We start from the raw sequence: 23,988 nt of genomic DNA on the forward strand, positions 1-23,988 counted from the left end.
GACTGCTGCTCCCATGGGTGTGATTGTGGACCCAAGTAAAATGAAATCTTTGACAACTTTAATATTTTTTCCATTTATTAAAATAATTGGCCTAATATCAAGTTTAGTGCTTCTGTTCTACCTCCTAGTTCATTGTGCAGTATCTGGGGGTCTTAAAACCTCACACATGGCCATCCAAGGCATGACCATTAGCCTCTATTCTCCTGGAGCAATAGAGGAAGAAGAGGAGTCAGGAACAGGAGGAGGATATTGAATTTGTGGCTAATTACCTCCATGAACTGCCTCCTTTGCCATCAGATCAGAAGAACTGGGTGGTACCCAGCTACCATAAGCAAACATTTTGATCAAAGATTCCATAGAAGAATCCTGACCTAAAGGGGGGAAATGCAGAACAGAATTTCAAATTATCATGGACTCTAGAATTTCTGGAGCCATGGAGACCTGAAAATATTGCCCTGAGATAATCTTTAAACCTGAAACCAAAAAATATCCCCTGAAGTTATCTTAAAACCCAACAGTACCAAAAAAACCAAACACTTTGCCATTGGGTCAATTCCAACTCATAGAGATCCTATAGGACAAAGAGAACTGCCCCACAGGGTTTCCAAGGAGTGGGTGGTCATTTGAACTGCAGACTTTTTGGTTAGCAGCCGAGCTCTTAACCACTATGCCACCAGGGCTCCATACTGTATGTGTGTGTATATACACATGGGGCAGTTCTACTCTGTCTTATAGGCTCGCTATGAGTTGGAATCGACTCGATGGCACTGGGTTTTTATATATATATAAGAAGAAAGAGTGAATGCTAAAAGGATAAAGCCAAAATGCAGTGATTATATCTTAATGGTGGCATTAAAAAATATACGTATGTATTTTATAATTAGGAGTAAAATTATTTTCAATTTGGAGGAAAAGATAACATATAAGGAAATTCAGCAATGTAATAAAATTTTATTTTATTTTATTTTTGAGATAGATAGATAAATTTGTTATATAGGTTCACTAGTAATAAAGGTCTGTCTTGAGCATTACGCTGTTTTAAGAACTAACTATAGGGGATCAGATTGACAACAGCAACTCCAAAGATTAGATAGAAACCTTAGGGGGCAGTGAGTTTATATTAATGAGAGAGGAACAACTCAGAAAAGGAGGATGAAAATGGTTGCACAACTCCAAGAATGTAATCAGTGTCACTAAATTGTACATGCAGAAACTGTTGAATTTGTGCATGTTTTGCTCTGTATTTTCTCAACAACAACAATAAAATAATAAAAAAAAATCATTACCTACTAAATTATGACTTTTGAGGAGACGGTGTTAAAAAATTTGGTTGAAGGTGACACTTGTTTAAAGAAGCCCAACTTCTGAGTCTCATAATGGTCAGTTCTGATTAAAGGCAAGAGGAAAGATGGTGTGAGCTTAGGATGTCACCTCTTCTCGATGATCTCAGAATCATATGGGCTAATGTAGCTGGGATGACCACATGAAATGCCTTGCAGCAAAGGATTCTTCTCAGGGTAAGTGTTGTTTGGTGAAAATTTGAATCCCTTCTGAGAAACATAGAGGGCTGGGGTCCCCCCACCTCCCACTGATAGGAGAACTGTTTGTGAAATGATTCAACATGTGGAGCTCACATTGCTGCTTCCTGTGGGGGCTTCACTCACAGACTACATTTAGGAACGACTGGAAGTTATTATTGAGAAAGCAATGTCCCTGAGGTTAATGGGGGTCATGGTAAGGGGAGTTCTCAGAAAATCACACTTACCCAACTTCCCCAGACCTGGTGCATTCAAAGAAAGGGCGATGTGGACATGTAGAAAATCCAGTGGTCAAGCACTGAAGATAAGGCCACACCCAGGAGTGTGTTTCTAACAGTGTTTCAGAGTATATTTTGGTTTGATCATGGCTGGCATTGTTGAACATGCTTGATGTGTTTATGTGTCTTGGGTGCTAGTGAAAGTGGGCATATGCATTTGTACATATGCTTCCGTGAGTTCCTGTCAGGGTTTGTGTGTATGTGAGAGTGGTTTTGTCTGTGCGAACATATCCACATGGAAGGGAATGTGATTATACCTCATGGGGAACACATGCATTTGATGCAGATGTTTACAGCTGTTTGCTATAGGTTCTGTACACTTGTCTTGGCACAGGATTGCATATACACAAATGTTTGAGTTAGTTTCTGATTTGCTAGAGGCTGTGTGTTTGTGTAAGTCCATGCTATATTTGAGTGTGCTTGTGCTTATATCTGAGTAGACATTCTGCGTATGAAAGTTAGTTCAAGCAAATACACAAGGCACCAGGGGTGAAAATCAAAATACAACTAGAATGTTTCCTTTATACAAAGCTGACATTGGCCCCTTCCCATCAGTCCCCTCTCCCAGATGGAGAATTCTGAAAATTGCAGGTGAGGTAGGCAAGAAGGCAAAGAAATGATATGGACAGACACAGAAGGAGAAAAAAGAGGAAAGTCAGGGCTAGGATGGGCTCCATGGAGCTGTTTAAACCCTCTGGATGAAAAAGAGTTGAAGAGTGGAGTGGAGAGAAATTAACTATAGTGCTGTAAATTTATGTCATAGCCTACAACTTGTAACATAATCATACAATTACAATCACATTTAAATGTCTCATTTTTTTTTTTTTTTTAGCCAGGTGAGGTAGGCAGATCAAGAATCATTAGGTCCATTTTACTGATGTGAAACCTGAGGTTCAGTGAAGTAAATTTACTGTCAACAGGCCACTGAGTGAGCAAGTGGCAGGGGCTGAACCTGGGCCTCTGGCCCACTCAGTGCAGCTTACTTTCCACTACACCCTGGGGCTTTACACTTTAAGTTGGCAAAATGGGAAGTGAAACCCCTGTAGTGTCACCTGTAGAACCCTGAGAAACCTCCCCTGTGGTTGATACCAGTGGAGGGTTTTTCACTAAAGCCATGACTCATTAGGCAAATACATATCCATATATATTATGTATACATAACAAATAACTTATGATATAACACTTTCCACATAAGACTTGAGGGAGCTTCAAATAAAGTATACATGGGCAATAATTAGTTGCCATTGTGTCAGCTACAGCTCATGGTGACCCCATGTGTGTCAGAGTAGAACTGTGCTCCATAGGGTTTTCAATGGCTGGTTTTTTGGAAGTAGATCCCCAGGCCTTTCTTCTAGATTCCTCTGGGTAGACTCAAACCTCCAATCTTTCAGTTAACAGCTGTGTGCGTTAATCATTTGTACCACCCAGGGACTCCACATGGACAATAGAGTTAATCAGAAGTACAAAATCTGGACAAAGAACAAAGAGAGGAAGAAATGGTACTAAGAGTGAGCATCAATGTAGTTTTTCTAGTGCTAAACTCCAGAAAGACCCCCCCTGGTGCTTTGCATCATGTGGCTTCTGGAGAAAGCTCCAACTCAGATTCACCCTTACCAATTAGCTCTGTGCCTTGGGCTTCACTTCTCTGAGTATCCAGTTAACTGCAAGGAAAAACCAGGGCAAGGATATTACTTTGTAAGGTTGATTCAAGGATTGAAAATCATGTATGTTCTACATGAGGAACACAGTTCTCTTATGGGTGAGGGCTCCTCTGGGACTTTATAAACAGGGCACAGGAAAAAGCATTGGCAATGTTCCCCACAATGGCTTTACAGCAATTGCTGTGTTTCTCCAGCCTATGGGAGCATAAGAGTGACTTAACTATAATTAAACAGCTTCATTCTGACTCAGCCTCCACCCACAGGATTTTCAGAAGCCCAGCTTCCTTCTGGACGCTGTAACCCTTCTAGAAATTGCCAGCAGGTTTCTAGATGGTCTTCATGGACTTACAAGAGTCCCCACTAGATTGACTGTAAGCTCTGTGAGAAGAGAGAGCATGACAGTTCACCCTCCTGCTTCTCCACCTGTGATCACGATGCTTGAAGCATAGTAAACAGGAAACATCTATTTATTTGAAGAATCGATGAGTAAACAAAGCTCCATTTCTACAGATGATGTTTTCTGGGCCTCCCAGTCAAGGCTGCAAAGTTCTAGACCACAGTTCTCTGCTGCCTACATAGCCTTGCGGGCTCTAGACTTTCATGGTTGTCTTCCATTCCTGTTCTTGTCAACTATTCCCTCCACTCTGCTTCTTTAAGCTCAACTATTCCAAACATTACTTGTGGAAGGGGAGAGAATACCCTGGTAATGTATATCCTTAATGGCTATCTCTAGGTCTTATTCTTCTTTATGTATGATACCTGTTCATTTGTAATAGAGCAGGCTCTTGGTGGAGTGATCACTCGAGATCTGGTTCAGGCTCTCCATCTACTTCTAGGGTGATTTTGGGCAAGTCATTCAGGTCCCTTGAGGCTCAGGTTTCAACACTTAAAGTGGGGGTAATCGTCTTCTCTCACTTGACAATAATGATAATAACAACAATTCAAAAAGAAAAAAAAAAAAAACTTGTCAAGTCCATTTTGACTCATGGCGACCCCACATGTTACAGAGTAGAACTGCTTCATAGAATTTTCTTGGCTGGAATCTTTATGGAGAGAGTTTTCTAGATCTTTCTTCCATGGAGCCGCTGGGTGGTTTGGACTACCAGCCTTTAAGTTAGCAGCTAATCACAAGCTGCTTGTACCACCCAGGCACCTTACAATAACAATAAACAACAACAAAAAGTTGCTGTTGAATCGATTCCAATTCATAGAGACACTATAGGACAGAATAGAATTTCTCCATATTGTTAATTGAGCAATCATTTTGTGCAAGGGGTTTATATAAATTATCTCATTTATTTTGCCACATCAGTGACTTAGGAAGACACTACTTCCAATTCACAGATGAAGTGACTGAGGCTCGGAGTCATTATATAACATGCCCAAGGTCACCTACACATAAAAGGCAACTCTGGGATTAGGATCTAAGTCCATCCTGCTTCAGAGCCAGGATTTCTAAATACAGTACTATGCCAAGAGCACCCTTCTCCCACAAAAATGCATGAGACCACTTATCTCACCACGATGGATTTGATGTTAACCAAAGGGGGATACTATTATTGCTAGTGATGAGAAATGGATGCCCAGAGAGGATGAATAACTTGCCCAAGGTCACACAGCTAGCATGTATTGCTTACAATAATAGCTACCACTTGCTGAGCTTTTGTTACATACCTGGGGCAGTTTTAATTTATGTACCGATTGATTTAATTATTAAAATGAGCCCATGAGGCAAGTATAGATAGGTTTGTCATTTTACAGATGAGGACAATGAGATGCAAAGAGAAAATTGTCTAACACCACACAGTTGGAAGAGGCAGAATCAGGGTTTGAACCCAAGCTGACCTGTTTCTCAGGGCTGTATTCTTTCTACCAGGTGATGGATGCCTTGATATCCTGGGCTGGCTCAGGATAACCTGAGGAGTGGCTGGAGAATAATTTAGACAAGGTCAGTAACTCCCACTCCATCTAGAAACTGAAAACTTAAAAGACGGAGTGTGCTACCTTCTTGATTTTGACAGCAATAGAGATGATACCTCCCTGTGACAGCTCTAAGTGACAATTCTGAGTGTAAATGTGCTTTTTGGCACAAATTTCCCTGTCCTAATAGTCTTGATTATAATTATAAAATAATGGGTTTCTGAAAGGCTGCAAGCAGTTCTGGGAATGGCAATAAGTGTTTAGAAATGACATGTTACAGGAGAAGTGTTTTGTGAAAATAAAACCCAAGTTTAGGAGAAAGGATTGTGTTGTATGCTCCTAAGAAACTATCTCACTATGTAATTAAATCAAAACCAGTCAGTCGCCAATTTGAGCTCTTGTCTCATACTAACAACCCTCCCTTTCCCATGTACGAAGCAAGGAAAGACTAGCCTTAAATAACCACAGCCTGATTCTCATCCGCTGCTTCCCCAGAGCCCTGCGCCCCTCATCTTCCCAGGGCCCGGCTGGGAGATGCTACTGTGTGGTCCTCTTTCCTCCTGGGACACTGTCTATCTTTTCATCATAGGCTCTGCCTTAGAGGTCTTCCCAGCTCCATGAAAAGGAATGTACACCCTTCCCACTGAAGGACTTACTGGGAAGCCCTATATGGAAATGTTGTTATTGGTGGCCCCTGACTCATGGAGACCGCATGCACAATGGAACAACATGCTGCCCAGGCCTGCACTAATCCCATGATCCACTGCGGATTGTGCTGTTGTGATCCATAGGGTTTCCATTGGATGAATTGCAGAAGTAGATTGGCGGCCTTTCTTCCTAGTGTGCCTTAGTTTGGAAGCTCCTCTGGAATCCGTTCAGCGTCGTAGCAACACAATCATAGCAAATGGAAGCCAACACTGACTGGCAAGTGGTGGCCGTGCGTGAGATGCATTGCCTGGGAGAAGAACCCAGGTCTCTCGCATGGAAGTTGAGAATTGTACCACTGGACCACCATTGCCCACTATGGAAATTGTGAGTTTAATAAGAAAAAAAATATATATACATATATAGGAAACCCTGGTGGCGTAGTGGTTAAGTGCTACGGCTGCTAACCAAAAGGTTGGCAGTTCGAATCCACCAGCCACTGCTTAGAAACTCTATGGGACGGTTCTACTCTGTCCTATAGGGTCACTATGAGTTGGAATCGACTTGGCGGCAGTGGGCTTAGGGTTTTTTTCAGTATCACTGGTCTAAGGAACCCTGGAGATAGAAAGGTTAAGTGCTTGGCTGCTAAGCAAAAGGTATGCAATTCGAAACCACCAGTGGCTCTGGGGGAGAAAAGACCTAGCAATCTGCTCCCGAAAAGATTACAGCCTAAGAAACCCTATGGGGCAGTTCTACTCTGTCCTAGAGGGTCACTGTGAGTCAGAATTGACTCCACAGCACACAACAACACCAGGGTGGTCTGGGTGGTTCTGAGTTTACCATATCCGTTTAGACTCTGACTGGGCAATTGTTTGGTTTTCCCAGGTCCTACCTAGTATGTCAGCAATTTTCCCTTTTCATCCTTTGGGATAGCTGAGGACCCAGCAAAAGGTTATACCAGAAAAATGCCACGGTCTGCCTGGAACTCTCTGAAACATTCACCACCAAAATTTCCCCCTGGTTTTTCAGTACAAAGATAAAAATAAAACATGTCAGCTCCACTTTTGCAAACAGAGTATTCAGCTTGCTATTGACTATCAAGATTTCAAAAACAGCATTCTCTGGAAAACACCAGGACCTCCTGTGCAAAGGCTTGCTAGGTTATTGTCAGAGCCTCCCAGGAACATCTTTTTATTATTGCTGGGGGTAGGGAACACTGAGCACTGAAGGTTGGCAGTCAGTAGCTTTGGCCTTTAAGCTTGAGACCCTGAATCCCCTGGAGGAGGTCGACTGCTCCCCAGTTGGAAAATACTAGCTGTAGAAACTTCCTGCTTCCAAAGACCACTTTTGAGATTAACAACAGGAGGTGAATCACTGGCTATTGCTCACTGTTGGGTCCTGTTGAATCCTTTCTATGACACATCATCTCAGGCAGTATTGGCTGTAGTCTCACTTTCTGGTCCATACCTGAGAACCCACCATGGGTAAAGCAGGGAACATTTTCGTCATTTATTGGAATATGAGCCGCTGTAACCAGGTAAGTGAGCAGAGGCTAGGAGGCTGATCTGCTGCTGGGAGCCCCTCTCAGGGCTCAAGTCTCTCACCTGTAAAATGGGAAGTTTGATTCAGATCAACGTTCTCCAGAATGTGGTGTGTTAGTAAATGGGATGATTTCCTGTGGTTGACGGATCAGCATATTACTTTTAATGGTTATGTATTTATTTTTATGATGATCTTTTCTTTATGATAAGCTTTGTGAACAGTAAGGAATCAATGATCCCTTTAAAAATGTATTTACCTTTAAAATGTAGGCCTGTTGAAAAACAGAGAACAAGATGAGTTACACAATAGATATGTAGATGTGGAAAAAAAAATTGCCATGACAAAGACCCCAAATTGGAAAGCATTTGGCCAAATGAAGGATGAGGGTCAGGCCAACTCTCTGACATTCTGGCATTTTCATGTTCCAGGCCTACTTTCTTATCTACAACATGTGGAGCTGGAGTAAATGTCTTCTATGATTAGGGCTGTAAATTCCATCATTGAAAGTTTTGAGCATCCTTAACACGTAATTCTAGTATTTTAAAACTCCTGATGTTACCCGAAAAAGGGATATACATTAATCAAGTAGTGACTTAGTCATGCACTTATAATTTTTCCCACTATCCCCCATTTGTGAAAAGGTGTCAGTAAGCACATGAGTTGAGTCATGGAAGAGGGAAACAGAAGAATTGGTTGGTGACTTGGGCCCATCATCAACTAGCTGTTTAACAAAAGCAAGACCCTTGATCTCTTGGTCCGTTGGTTTCTGTTTCTTTGTCCATGATGTGGGATGGTTTATGGAGTTGCTTCTATGATAGTTTTGACAATCAAATGAGACAGAAGATTCAAAAAAATTAGGAAAGTGATATATAAATGTGAGGAATTGTTATCAAACTTGATTGAAAACCCCTTGAAGGAAGGATTCCTTTTCTGCCCAACTGTACAATCCCAGGTATACCTTCCATCCTGCTTGAAAATTGTTGTTAAGTTGATTCCAACTCATGGTGACCCCATGTGTTACAGAGTAGAACTGCTCCACAGACTTTTCTTGTCGTAATCTCTATGGAAGAAGATCACCAAGCCATTTTTCCACAGTGCCACTGGGTGGGTTTGAATTGCCAACCTTTAGGTTAGTAGCTAAGAGCAAATCATTTGCACCACCCAGGGACCTTCTCCATTCTGCCTACATATTTAAAAAAGTTTTAAATGAAGCCATATGTCATTTTTATAAGCTTCTCCTTTATTTCAGCAAAGTGTATACTTGGCCGCTATGAATGATCTTAAAAAGAAAAATAGAGTTTGTCCGAATCCAAGAACTTTCTTGGACAAATGCTTACAATTATCCTTCCCCTATCCTGTACTTGACATTTAAAATGCTACTCACAGTCTCCCCCTTAATGGTTAGCTATGGAGGCACCACCCGACCCCTTGTGCCTCTCATCGTCTGTGACTTCTTGCTAGTAGAGAGTAAATACCCTGAAAAATTTCACAATTGGAGATTCATAACGCCATGGGCCTCTAGTTCCTCACCCCCTTTTGCTTTCCTTCTTAAAATGCCATCCATAATTGTCCCTTGTTTCACTGTGGTGCTGCCATCGTCCCTCATCCATATGCCACCGCAAACAGCCATCAAAGGTGCATGCAGTGGCCAGATTGCCAGGCCTTCCAGGCACTTCCCTTCTTAAGCAGCAGGGTCAAGCTGCTCCCTTCCTAAGCTGTGACATCTGCCTCTAAATCATTCTTCCTTCTTCGCCTGCTGCAGGCCCTGTCTTTGCCCTCACTCTTTTCTCGCTCCTGAAACAGTTGAAGAAAACTCCAATTACCTGGGGCTCAATTTTGGTGCCATTCTAACCTATCTAAATGTCACCTATCTTCCTTTCTTGGCACCTTCTTATTGGATACTAAGTTGGCTCTTGCCTATTAAGTCTTTGTCTCCCTCTCTGCCTTAAGCTGTCAGTATTCCAACTTCTTTATTCTTTTTTTTCATAATTTTTACTGTACTTTAAGTGAAAGTTTATAAATCAAGTCAGTCTCTCACACAAAAACGCATATACACCTTGCTACGCACTCCCAATTACTCTCCACCTAATGAGACAGCCTGCTGTCTCCCTCCACTTTTCGTGCCCATTTTGCCAGCTTCTAACCCCTTCCACCCTCTCATCTCTCCCCTCCAGGCAGGAGATGCCAACATAGTCTCAAGTGTCCACCTAATCCAAGAAGCACACTCCTCACCAGCATCCCTCTCCAACCCGTTGTCCAGTCCAATCCATGTCTGAAGAGTTGGCTTTGGAAATGGTTCCTGTCCTGGGCCAACAGAAGGTCTGGGGACCATGACCACCAGGGTCGTCTAGTCTCAGTCAGACCATTTAGTCTGGCCTTTTTATGAGAATTTGGGGTCTGCATCCCACTGCTCTCCTGCTCCCTCAGGGGTTCTCTGTTGTGTTCCCTGTCAGGGCAATCATCGGTTGTAGCCGGGCACTATCTAGCTCTTCTGGTCTCAGGATGATGTAGTCTCTGGTTCATGTGGCCCTTTCTGTCTCTTGGGCTTGTAATCGCCTTGTGTCCTTGGTGTTCTTCATGCTCTTTGATCCAGGTGGGTTGAGGCCAATTGATGCACCTTAGATGGCTGCTTGCTAGCGTTTAAGACCCCAGGCGCCACTCTTCAAAGTGGGATGCAGAATGTTTTCTTAATAGATTTTATTATGCCAATTGACTTAAATGTCCCCTGAAACCATGGTCCCCAGACCCCTGCCCCTGCTACACTGGCCTTCGAAGCATTCAGTTTATTCAGGAAACTGCTTTTGGTGTAGTCCAGTTGTGCTGACCTCCCTGTATTGTGTGCTGTTTTTCTCTTCACCTAAAGTAGTTCTCATCTACTATCTAATTAGTGAGGGCCCCTCTCCCACCCTCCCTCCCTCCCCCCTCTCTTAACCACGAAAGAATGTTTTCTTCTCAGTTTAACCTATTTCTCAAGTTCTTATAATAGTGGTCGTATACAGTATTTGTCCTTTTGCAACTGACTAATTTCACTCAGCATAATGCCTTCCAGGTTCCTCCACGTTATGAAATGTTTCACAGATTCCTCACTGTTCTTTATCCATGCATAGTGTTCCATTGTGTGAATATACCATAATTTATTTGTCCATTCATCCATTGATGGGCACCTTGGTTGCTTCCATCTTTTTGCTATCGTAAACAATGCTGCATAAAGGCTCTTATTTCTCTAGGATATAGTCCAAGGAATGGGATTGCTGGATTGTATAGTAGTTCTATTTCTAGCTTTTTAAGGAAGTGCCAAATTGATTTCCAAAGTGGTTGTACCATTTGACATTCCCACCAGCAGTGTATAAGTGTTCCAATCTCTCCACAGCCTCCCCAACATTTATTATTTTGTGTTTTTTTGATAAATGCCAGCCTTGTTGTAGGGAGATGAAATCTCATTGTAGTTTTGACTTGCATTTCTCTAATGGGTAATGATCGTGAACATTTCCTAATATATCTCTTAGCTACCTGAATGTCTTCATTAGTGAAGTGTCTATTCATATCTTTTGCCCATTTTTCAATTGGGTTATTTGTATTTTTGCAGTATCATGTAGATTTTAGAGATCAGGTGCTGATCAGAAATGTCATAGCTAAAAACTTTTTCCCAGTCTGTAGGTGGTCTTTTTACTCTTTTGGTGAAGTCTTTGGATGAGCATAGATGTTTGATTTTTAGGAGCTCCCAGTTATCTAGTTTTTCTTCTACATTCTTTATAATGTTTTGTATACTGTTTATGCCATGTATTAGGGCTCCTAATATTGTCCCTATTTTTTCTTCCATGATCTTTATCGTTTTAGATTTTATATTTAGGCCTTTGATCCATTTTGAGTTAGTTTTAGTGCATTGAGTGAGGTATGGGTCTTGTTTCATTTTTTTGCAGATGGATATCCATTTATGCCAGCACCATTTGTGAAAAAGACTGTCTTTTCCCCATTTAACTGTTTTGGAGACCTTGTCAAATATCAATTGCTCATATGTGGATGGATTTACGTCTGTATTCTCAATTCTGTTCCACTGGTCCATGTATCTGTTGTTGTACCAGTACCAGGCTGTTTTGACTACTGTGGGGGTATAAAAAAAAAAAAAAAAATAGGTTCTAAAATCAGGTAAAGTAAGGCTTCCCACTTTGTTCTTCTTTTTCAGTAATGCCTTATTTGTCCGGGGCCTCTTTTCCTTCCATATGAAGTTGGTGATTTGTTTCTCCATCTCATTAAAGAATGTTGTTGGGATTTGTATTGGAATTGCATTACATGTATAGGTCGCCTTCGGTAGAATAGACATTTTTATAATGTTAAGTCTTTCTGTCCATGAGCAAGGTATGTTCTTCCACTTATGTAAGTCTCTTTTGGTTTCTTGCAGAAGTGTACTGTAGTTTTCTTTGTATAAGTCTTTTACATCTGTGGTGAGATTTATTCCTAAATATTTTATCTTCTTGGGGGCTACTATAAATGGCATTGATTTGGTGATTTCCTCTTCGATGTTACTTTTGTTGGTGTAGAGGATTCCAACTGATTTTTGTATGTTTATCTTGTATCCCAATACTCTGCTGAACTCTTCTATTAGTTTCAGTAGTTTTCTGGAGGATTCCTTAGGGTTTTCTGTGTATAAGATCATGTCATCTGCAAATAGAGATACTTTTATTTCTTCCTTGTCAATCTGGATGCCCCTTATTTCTTTAACTAGCCTAACTGCTCTGGCTAGGACTTCCAGCACAATGTTGAATAAGAGTGGTGATAAAGGGCACCCTTGTCTGGTTCCCGATCTCAATGGGAATGTTTTCAGGCTCTCTCCATTCAGGGCGATGTTGGCTGTTGGCTTTGTATAAATGCCCTTTATCATGTTGAGGAATTTTCCTTCTATTCCTATTTTGCTGAGAGTTTTTATCATGAATGAGTGTTGAACTTTGTCAAATGCCTTTTCTGCATCAGTTGATAAAATCATGTGATTCTTGTCTTTTGTTTTATTTATGTGGTGGATTACATTAATTGTTTTTCTAATGTTGAACCATCCCTGCCTGGTATGAATCCCACTTGGTCATGGTGAATTATTTTTTTTAATATGTTGTTGAATTCTATTGGCTAGAATTTTGCTGAGGATTTTTGCATTTACATTCACAAGGGATATAGGTCTATAATTTTCTTTTCTTGTGGTAACTTTACCTGATTTTCGTATCAGGGATATGGTAGCTTCATAGAATGAGTTTGGTAGTATTCCGTTTTTTTCTATGTTCTGAAATACCTTTAGTAGTAGTGGTGTTAACTCTTCTCTGAAAGTTTGCTAGAACTCTGCAGTGAACCTGTCCAGACCAGGGCTTTTTTTTGTTGGGAGTTTTTGATTACCTTTTCAATCTCTTCTTTTGTTATGGGTCTATGTAGTTGTTCAGCCTCAGTTTGTGTCAGTTTAGGTAGGTAGTGTGTTTCTAGGAATTCTTCTATTTCTTCTAGGTTTTCTAATTTGTTTGAGTATAGTTTTTCACAGTAACCTGATATGAGTCTTTTAATTTCGGTTGGGTCTGTTGTAATATTGCCCCTCTCATTTCTTATTCAGGTTATTTGCTTCCTCTCCTGTTTTTCTTTTGTCAGTTTGGCCAGTGGTTTATCAATTTTCTTGATTTTTTCAAAAAAACAGCTTTTGGTCTTTTTAATTCTTTCAATTGTTTTTCTGTTTTGTATTTCATTTAGTTCAGCTCTAATTTTTATTGTTTTCTTCTGGTGCCTGTGGGTTTCTTTTGTTGCTCTCTTTCTATTTGTTCAAGTTGTAGGGATAGTTCTTCGATTTTGGCCCTTTCTTCTTTTTGGATGTGTGCATTTATTGGTATAAATTGGCCTCTGAGCACTGCTTTTGCTCTGTCCCAAAGGTTCTGATAGGAAGTGTTTTCATTCTCATTGGATTCTCTGAATTTCTTTTTTCCATCCTTAACAGCTTCTACAATCCAGTCTTTTTGGAGCAGGGTATTATTCAGTTTCCAAGTGCTTGATTTCTTTTCCCTGCTTTTCCTGTTACTGATTTCCACGTTTATGGCCTTATGGTCAGAGAAGATGCTTTGTAATATTTCAATGTTTTGGATTCTGCTAAGGCTTGCTTTATGACCTAATATGTGGTTTATTCTAGAGAATGTTCCATGTGCACTAGAAAAGAAAGTATACTTGGTTGCTGTTGGGTGGAGTGTTCTGTATATGTCTATGAGGTCAAGCTGGTTGATTGTGGCATTTAGATCTTCTGTTTCTTTACTGAGCTTCTTTCTGGATGTCATGTCCTTCACCAAAAGTGGTGTGTTGCGGTCTCCTACTATTATTGTGGAGCTAGCTATCTCACTTTTCAATGCTGATAGAGTTTGTTTCATGTATCTTGCAGCCCTGTCATTGGGTGCATAAATATTTAATATGGTTATATCTTCTTGGTGTATTGTCCCTTTAAGTATTATATAACTTCCTTCCTTATCCTTTCGGATGGATTTAACTTTAAAGTCTATTTTGTCGGAAATCAATATTGCCCCTCCTGCTGTTTTTTGATTGTTGTTTGCTTGATATATTTTTTTCCATCCTTTGAGTTTTAGTTTGTTTGTGTCTCTACATCTAAGGTGTGTCTCTTGTAGGCAGCATATAGACAGATCTTGTTTTTTAATCCATTCTGCCACTCTCTGTCTCTTTATTGGTGCATTTAGTCCATTTACATTCAGGGTAATAATGGATAGGTATGAATTTAGTTTTATCATTTTGATGTCTTTTTTTGTGTGTTGTTGACAGTTTCTTTTTCCCATGTAATTTTATGTGCTGAGATTTTCTTTATATATTGTCCTTTCCTTGTATTTGTTGTTGTTGATTTTGTTTCTGCTGAGTCTCTATTTTTCCATTGTGTTTTATTTTGATAAGTGGGATAGTTTGTCTTCTTTGTGATTACCTTATTATTTACTCCTATTTTTCTAAATTTTAAACTACTTTTTATTTCTTTGTATTGCCGTATCTTCCTCTCCAAATGGAAGGTGTGTCATTACATTTCTTAGTACCTCTTTATTATTTTAATGTTGTCTTCTTTTAGATAATAATATGGCTGTTACCCTGTTTGGGGCTTTTTTTTTTTTTAATAATCCTGCTTTTTTTTTTTAATTTTTTTTTATTTTCCTGTTTTGGTTGACTTCTGGTTGCTCTGCCCAGTATTCTAGTCTTGGGTTGAAACCTGATATTATTGATTTTCTAACCAAAGAACTCCCTTTAGTATTTCTTGCAGTTTTGGTTTGGTTTTTTACGAATTCCCTAAACTTGTGTTTATCTGGAAATGTCTTAATTTCACTTTCATATTTAAGAGACAGGCTTGCTGGGTATATGACTCTTGACAGGCAATTTTTTTTCCTTCAATTTTTTAAATATGTCATCCCATTGCCTTCTTGCCTACATGGTTTCTGCCATGTAGTCCGAGCTCATTCTTATTGGCTCTCCTTTGTAGGTGGTTTTTCATTTATCCCTCGCTGCTCTTATAATTCTCTCTTTATCTTTGGTTTTGGCAAGTTTGATTATAATTTGTCTTGGTGATTTTCTTTTAACATCTACTGTATGTGGAGTTCAATGAGTGTCTTGGATAGATATCTTCTCATCTTTCACAATATCAGGGAAGTTTTCTGCCTACAAATCTTCAACAATTTTCTTTGTATTTTCTGTTATCCCTCCCTGTCCTGGTACTCCAATCACTCATAGGTTATTTCTCTTGATAGAATCCCACATGATTCTTAAGGTTTCTTCATTTTTTTTAATTCTTTTACCTGATTTTTCTTCAAATATATTAGTGCCAAGTGATTTATCTTTGAGTTCAGAAATTATAGCTTCTACTTTTTTTTTTTTTACTTGCTCAGTTCTGCTCCTCTGACTTTCTATTGAGTTGTCTAATTCTGTAATTTTATTGTTAATCTTCTGAATTTTGACTGCTGTCTGTCTATGGATTTTTCCAGCTTATTAAACTTTTCATTATGTTCCTGAATAATCTTTCTAATTTCTTCAGTTGCTTTGTCTGTGTGTTCCTTGACTTGTTCTGCGTATTGCCTCATTTCCTTCCTGATGTCTTGAAGGGCTCTGTATATTAAACTTTTCTATTCTGCATTTGGTAATTCCAGGAACGCACTTTCATCTAAAAGATCCCTGGATTCTTTGTTTTGAGAGCCTGTTGAGTTGATCATGGTCTGTTTCTTTATGTGACTTGATATTGACTGTTGTCTCTGAGCCATCTATAAGTTATCGGATTAGTTTATGCTTGCTTACTGTGTCATAGCTGCTTGCTTTGTTTTGTTTTGGTATACTCCTATGGGTTGCTTGAGTGAGATAGCTTGATTATTTTTGCCTTTGGAGCTCTGGTATCCTGTCCCCAGCTGACTAGAGCTGTTATCAGGTATATCAGTCTAGGAGTCCATTCAGTTTTCTTGTATGAATTCAGCTCAGGTGTCCAGGTAGCTGATCATCAAGTGTGTGGTACAGGCTCTGTCCTACAGTCTTAGAGGGACAGAGGTGATTGGCGTATATACTGGTATCTAATTGCTGCGGGGGGTCACACTCTGAACAAGGGAGGGGGCTGAGAACCAACCCCCAAGTGTCTCTGAGGAAAATGCGTCTCTGTTCCCTAGAGTGTGCTGGTGGGTGGGTTCTGCAAAAGGACCATGGGCACCTAAAGTTTTTGGTCATAAGGACTGGGAGGTACCAGTTATCTTTGAAGCCCTGTCGTGGGTGGCTTGGTGACCTGAGTGGAGCTACCAAAAGTCCTTAGGTCCCTGATGTGGGTAGGTGAGGGCCTTGTTTAATAGGGAAAACAATGTCAAACGTCAAACACCCACCTCTCCACCGCACAGCTGAAATGGTTGTAGTTTGCCAGCAAGGGCCTATTCTCCCAAAATAGGCCCACACAGGTCCATGCAGAAGGAAAAGGTGCTCAAGGTCTATGGACGATTTATGCCTGGACAGGAGCTGCTTCTGTCCTGAGCTCCCCTGGTTAATGGAGCTAGCAAATTATCTTTTCCCCCCAACTGCAAATTTTTTCTGTCCCCGAGGCCAGAAGCGTGGCTCTAGGTGCTCATCAGGGTCTATCTCAGGCCCACGGATTCAGCTGCTGAAGCTGGCTTGGGAGTGGGGGGGGGGGGGGGCGTGGGAAAATATATGCAAGTATTCCAACTTCTTTATTCTTTGATGTACTTTTTTTTCTCTTTCACTTCCTTTCTTATCTTTTAATGCTATTAACTGCACCTGCATGTGACATCTATTGCATTCCCCAAAGTTAAATGCTGTTCCTACTTTTAGTGTATTTGAAAGGCCCTGATGGCCCAGTGGTTAAGAGCTTGGCTGCTAACCAAAAGGTCGGCAGTTCAAATTCACCAGCCACTCCTTGGAAACTCTTTGGGGGCATTTCTACTCTGTCCTATAGAGTTTCTATAAGTCTTAATCAACTTGACGGCAATAGGTTAACGTATTTGTAAAATACAAACTTGGGGATTTGACTAATCTATGTTCTGATTCTAGATATAATAGTATCTTTTTTTCCTTCTCTCAGCTGTAAAATGGGGATAATAATACCTACCTTTCAGATTTGTTGGAAAGTTAATGAAAATTCTCACCTTCACTTTTTTCCTTGAAAGTTTTCTTCATTTCGCTCATCCTTTCATCTAACATTTATTGAGCAGCTGCTATGTTGTAAGGAGTCCCTGGCTGCTGCAAACAGTTAACACGCTCAGCTGCTAACCAAAAGGTTGGAAGTTTGAGTTGACCCAGAATTGCCTCAGAAGAAAGGGCCAGTGATCTACCTCAGAAAAACCAGTCATTGAACACCCTATGGAGCATAATTTTACTCTAATACGCATGAGGTCTCCATGAGTTGAAATCAAGTCTATGGCAACTAATAAACTCTGTTATAAGCACACTGCAAGGCGCATGGGAACCCAGAGATAAATAACAAAGACAGATTCCTGAAGCTGTGAAGTTCAGGTTAAATTTGGCCCGTAGGCATCAAGTTAATTCTGACTCATAGTGACCCTATAGGACAGAGTAGAACTGCCCCATATAGGTTCCAAGGCTGTTACCCTTAGGGAAGCAGCCTGTCACATGTTTTCCCACAGAGTGGCTGGCAGGTTTGAATTGCGGACCTTTTGATTAGCAGCTGAGTACTTAACCACTGTGCCACCAGGGCTCCTTTTGACCAAGAAGACATAATAAACATACGTACAAACTGTTATACCTACATAGGGTTCTTTCTAGAGGCAATCAGGGAAGTCTTCACAGAGACGGTGCCTTTTGAGGAGGAAATTTTAAAAGAATAGCTCTGTAGGTGAACCATGGCAAAGGATGAAGGGTGAATTGTTAGCTGAGGGGGTAGCATGAGAGTAAAGGGCAAGTCTGGAAAACAGCAAGTAGAAAAGCATGACTACAGCACAGAATGGACAGAGACAATACAGCAGAAATAACTGGCATCAGGTGACCTTGGTAAAATCATTTATCAGAACTGTGCTTCCATTTTCTCATTCGTCGGATAGATAAGGATAATACATTAAATGAGTGAATACAAAGTGCTTAACACACTTCAAGGCACTTAGTATTTACTCAAAAATATTAATATTTCACGTGCTTTTGTTGAGCGGTGGGAAGGATGCAATCAGAAGGGAGGCCCAGAAATTTCTTAGGATTAAGCCCATTGTTTCCTGGTGCTGGGATTTAGCAAGCCAGGGATTGAGACGTTCTCATCATGGTGTTGCTTTAAATCTGCTGTGTGAGGCTAGAGAAATTATAACTCAAACTTAAGGTGCTGTGGCTTGTTCGTTTTTTAGGAGCTTTCCGGGAATTGAGGTGACCCACCCTCCCTTTCAAGAAATAGGCAGACATCCTGGAATATTACAACACCAAGGACAGAGAATCGCTCTTGTCATGTGTTTTACTGGCTATAAAAATGCTGTCAGTTTCATAAAAGGGTTATGTAATTTCCCCTTCCCCTATTTTTATGCCAGAGAGTCAAAGAATCATGACATGGCATTTTGCTTCTCAGAGCTGACACTGTAGTTGAATAGACTCCATCACCTAGAAATTAGCAGTGATAGAATCAGCACCAAGGGAGTATTCACTGAAAGCAGAGACTTACAACCAGATGGTAAAAAGGCACAAAGGGAAGAGAGAACTGCTTCCTGGTCTCATGGAGCTGCCCCTTGATCAGTGGAGACAAAATGTGAAACACCAGAAAGTGAAACCTTCCAAAGAGCTCTGCCTGGTGAGGCATATCAACACAGCCTGCTCAGACCCTGTCTCCCCTTCCCCTCAGCTGGCCTTCCGTACATGACCTGTCTGTGCCATCCCCATGATCGGTTACAGATCGGACCTTTGTGATCCATACGGTTTTCATTGGCTGATTTTCAGAAGTAGGTCACCAGGCCTTTTTTCCTGGTCTGTCTTAGTCTGGAAGCTCTGCTGAAACCTATTCAGCATCGTAGCTCCTTGGAAGCCTCCACCGACAGATGGGTGGTGGCTACCCATGAGGTTCATTGGCCAAGAAGCAACCCCGATCTCCCGCACGGGAAGTGAGATTTCTACTACTGAACCTACTCTGCCCCTCAGGTAAATGTATAGAAATAAATACAAATATTTAAATTGAACTCAAATCAGCTTCCCTATGCATGAGAGCTAGTCCATCATTTTCACCTGGGATATGAAATAAGTGCTGAGAGCTGTGGCTTTACATGTATTTGGATGTGAAATAAAGGCTTGTCTGGAAGGGCTATTGGATTGGCATCCTGCCCTTTGCTCACCAGGAACTCCTGGCTGGCCTGGAGCAGAAATCCTTTTTTCCTGGGGTAGAAACACCATCAGTCTGTCTGGGAGAAGCCTCCTGCAGAGACCTTCCCTTTTGGTAGCCTGGCTGTTCAACCCTCAGCGAGGACCTGCTCAGGCAATCTGGGAGGTAGGAACTGCTAAATGAGTGCACACAGAGGTTCCTTCCTCTGTGAGCTCCAGGAGGGATGTGGCCTCATCTGTGTTTTTCACCAGTATCTCCCCAGTACACTGGAATACTGTGATGTAAGGCATTTACATGAAACAGGGCAATGCATGTGAGACACTCAGCAGAACACCTGGCACATGCTACTTGTGTGGTCCTGACACGTGGCTGGCTTCAGTAACTAGCTGCGGAACCAAACGTTGCATGAAGCATCAGGAAGCAGTAGGCAAGTGTTCAGGAGACAAGAGGCCTGGAATCCAATCCTGGATCTGCCATTTTCTAACTGTGTGGTCTTGTACAGATTGCTTAACACATCTATGTTCTTTTTGCCCATCTGTCAAATGGAGAAAAAAATATTACTGACCTCAAAAGTTTCTTGCAAGATTTAATGAACTTAATGCCTATCATGCCATCAGTCTTAGAGGAAGTACAGCCAGAATGCTCCTTAGAACCAAGGATGGTGAGACTTCATCTTGCCTACTTTGGGCATGTTATCAGGAGGAACCAATTGCTGGAGAAGGACATCATGCTTGGTAAAGTCAGTGGAAAAGACAGAGACCCTCAATGAGATGATTGACACAGTGGCTGCAACAATGGACTCAAACAGAGCAATGATTGTGAGGCTGGCACGGGACCGAACAACATTTTGTCCTGTTATGCATTCTGTCATTGTGACTCAGAAACAACTCCATGGCACCTAACTACAGCAAAGCATTTGCTTACAATTGTTGGCAGTTACTGTCATTCTTTTTATTACCATAGTATCATTACTATTTCCCCTGAGCACCAGTATTAATGAAAGCTGAAGACATTTTGAATTTCTTGGAGATGGTGTCCTTCTTCAAATTCATAGGAATGCTACAGCTGGATGGAACCTTGGAATTTGTGAAGTCTAAAAAGTTAATTTTATAGTTAGTTAAGAAAGGGGAAATAACTTGCCCAAAGTCATCCAGCTAATACATGTATACCTCGTCCAGCCCCCACCCCTCATCAAGTTTATACTATTCCTCTCCACAGTTGTAATATTTTCTCATTGTTTCTATTGTATGTGTTTTATCTCCACAAGAAACTTGGTGTTCTTTCAGGGCAGCAATTAGGGGGTCAGCTTATTTTTCTTACATCATCTATAACTGCTTGAAGTTTCTTGGTGTGATAGAATAAGGGACAAAGCTTTTGAGTCAGACTGGTATGGCCTTGAATACCTGCACTGAGTAGCTGTGTGACCTTGGATGTTCTCTGTCTTCCTCATCTGTGGGGTGGGGGTATTAATACTTCTTCCTTGGAGTTGGTAAGACCTGGAATTCATTAATAGATGCAATATGTAATTAAGCTCAGAGGAGCCCTGGTGGAGCAGTGGTTAAGCCTTCAGCTGGTAATGGAAGGTCAATGATTTGAACCTACTGGCTGATCCACAAGAGGAAGAAGTGGCAACCTGCTTCTGTAAACATTTACAGTCTTGGAAGCCTGATGGGGCATTTCTACTCTGTCCTGTAGGGTCGCTGTGAATCGACTCATCCACAGTGGGTATGGTTAAGCTTTCAGCAAAAACCCCTCTTCTATGTTCCCAGGAAGAAGTGTTTGATAAATAATTGGTGATTGATAAATTTTCCAGAGTAGACTGGCACAATTATCTTGTATGGATTTTCTCCTTTAAGTTCTTTGCTGCCATATTTTCTGGGACAGCTTGAGTCACAGTCACACACCCATACCACACTGATTCTGGAAACTGGAGGAGGCAACCAAGAATCCCTGTCTGATAGTCTCCTTGTCCCCCACAACCTGGATCATAGAATGAGCTTAATTGTGAGCACTGTGCCTACTCAATCAACAATCTTGACTGAGTTCATGCTACCTGCTGGACCTTGAAGGTAGGTGGTGCCAAAACCCAAATAAATCATGGCCTCCATGCGCAGGAAGGTCCAGGTCTAGCTGAGCAGACTGACAGGGAAGAGTAGCGTGATGGTATCTTTTCTAAAAGTGTGTGCCAAATGCTAGGAGTTGTCAGGGAGCCAACTGATCATCATGGCTGCTGTTTGTGGAGTGCTTCCTCCATGTCTGGCACTCTTCCAAGTGCTTAATGTGAATTAACTTATTTACTCCTCATACCAGACTCCACTATACAGATAGGAAGCCAAGGCACAGAGCAGCACAGAACCTAGCCCAAGAACGTCACAAATCCAGAAAGTGACAGAAGCATGACTTGAACTCAGGTAGTCTGGTGCTACTCAGCCTCTTTGCTGCCTTTTGCCTACCTTTAGGAAATATAATGAATATTACACAATTTGGAAAACATTTACTGAGTGTCTGTTCTAGCTAAAGATGAACACAATGACAGACAAAGCATTATTCTTAGTTTCTAAAAGTTGATGATTTAGTTGACAGTGACGGAGGCATGTGAACTTGTTGCACTGCAGGGTGATATACACAAGGCAAAGACTGAGTAATTGAGAGCGTTTGATTTTGTGACAGACAGATCTAAATCCCTGATCTACCATACACAAACTGTGTGACCTGGGGCAGGTTACTTAACCCCTCTGTTCCTAAGTTTCACCATCTTTCCTGGTAAATGGGGAAAATGCAAATACTTGTTTCAGAGAATTATAATGGGGTAAAAATAAATAAATATAACAAATACAAATTGGTTATCGAACCATCACGTAGTAAACCCTCAATAAGTGATTCCTGTTATTATAATTGGAGTCCCTGCATGGTGCAAATTGTTAAGTGCCTGGCTACTAACCAAAAGGCTGACAGTTCAAATCTACCCTGAGGCACTGTGGAAGAAAAGCCTGGTGGTCCATTTCCACAAAATTAGACATTGAGTTGGAATTGACTTGACAGCAACTATTTTTTTTTTAATCATTATTATAATTCTTTTCAGTAATGAAAGTGTGGGCAAGTTAAAGGGAAGAGGCTGAAAAGACAGTAGCGAACCAGATCCTGAAGGGCCTTCAATGTCTTGTAAGGGTGTTGGGAGGTGGAGAATCTCTTTATAATTCCAGGAAGGGACAAGATCAGAAATGAGCTTTACATCTGTCACTCAGGGGATGGCATGTGGGAAGATCCAAGGGGAAAAGGCTGGAGGGAAGAGGCCAGTTACTTGAAGATGGAGGCTGAACTTTTAACTGTTTTGATGAATGTCAAAGAAATTCCTGAACTTACTGCAGAAGTAACTAAAAGTTCAGGAGATCTAGAAACTTTGACCTCTTTAGCATGTTCCAAAAAGTGTGGAGCGAGACCTTCAGGGGCAGAAGCACAGCCGGTTCTTACTGGGAGAAGGAAGTAACTGCGAAGTCTCCTGTGGCCTGACCCAAGAACGTGGGCCTGCTCATTTATCTCAATAGCTCAAGCATTAGGTATATATAGAACCATGATGACAACAGGCAGAAAGTAATTTAATTTGAGCAAAGTCCCCAAGTGGAAGAGACAGGCAGCCCTTCTGAATGGAAATACCTCAGGTGCATGACTTTGTTTTTTGTTATTTTTGTATCCTCTAGCAAAGGCTCAGTCTTTTCAGGACTCCAGTTGTATTTGGCCAAACACCAGGAGGAAAAGAGACATAATCTAGGCCAGCAGGTATCAAAGGGAAAAGTCTTTTCTGGAAAAAAAGGCCTCTTAGCCCCTTAGAGGGTTTCAATGAGGAGAGTAGGATTATTGGTAATTCTCTTCCTAAGAACTGACGAATCATTCTCTCCTAGACCCCATAAACTATCCCAGAATATATTAGCCAGAGGACAGTTGGGCAGGCCTGCTTAGATTGTAATAAATGCTGGTGAGTGCTCATGTGTGTGTATGTGTGTGTGTGTCTCGCCCCTACCTCTGCCTGCATGTGACTGTTTTTTCCCCTCTTCTCTATGTAGATATGCTTCTTGCTTCCTCTGCAAGCAGCTGTTCTGTCATTGTTTTCTTTGTCTGGGGTTGAATCACATGCTTCAAGGCCTCTGAGATTTACAGACAGGACAACCTGGGTAAAATCCTGATTTTCTGCATGAATGGCTTTGAGCAAGTCATGTAACCTTGCTGACCCTCAGTGTGTTCCCAAGCAAAATGAGAATGAAGATGCTTACCTTCTCAGATTAGGCCGGGGATGGGGTTAGCTAACGGAGGTAGAGTGCCTGGCATGCAGTGTTGCTGTTAGCTGTCGTTGAGTTGGCCCTCGACCCCTGGTGATTCCATCTACAACGGAACAGAAAGCTGCCTGGTCTCTGCTATCCTCATCATTGGTTGCAGATAGGACCATCGTGATCCATAGAGCTTTCACTGGCTGATTTTTGGAAGGAGATTGCCAGGCCTTTCTTCTTAGTCTGTCTTAGTCTGGAAGTTTTGCCGAATCCTGTTCAACATCTTAGCAATATGCAAGCCTCCACTGAAAGATGGGTGGTGGCTGCCCATGAGGTGACTGGGAATCGAATCTG

At 41.3% G+C, this 23,988-nt stretch overlaps 1 long non-coding RNA gene across 1 annotated transcript in view; it reads left to right on the forward strand.

The window, feature by feature from the left end:
* The first annotated feature begins 4,656 nt into the window (after positions 1 to 4,656).
* LOC126082739 (uncharacterized) overlaps positions 4,657 to 23,988 on the forward strand; it is a 40,071-nt gene continuing 20,739 nt past the window's right edge. Inside the window, exon 1 of the long non-coding RNA XR_007518632.1 lies at positions 4,657 to 5,425. This is a non-coding gene — a long non-coding RNA (uncharacterized LOC126082739). The remainder of the gene's footprint in view (positions 5,426 to 23,988) is intronic.

The sequence above is a fragment of the Elephas maximus genome, chromosome 9 (assembly GCF_024166365.1).
Source record: "Elephas maximus indicus isolate mEleMax1 chromosome 9, mEleMax1 primary haplotype, whole genome shotgun sequence".
Classification (NCBI taxonomy): Eukaryota; Metazoa; Chordata; class Mammalia; order Proboscidea; family Elephantidae; genus Elephas; species Elephas maximus.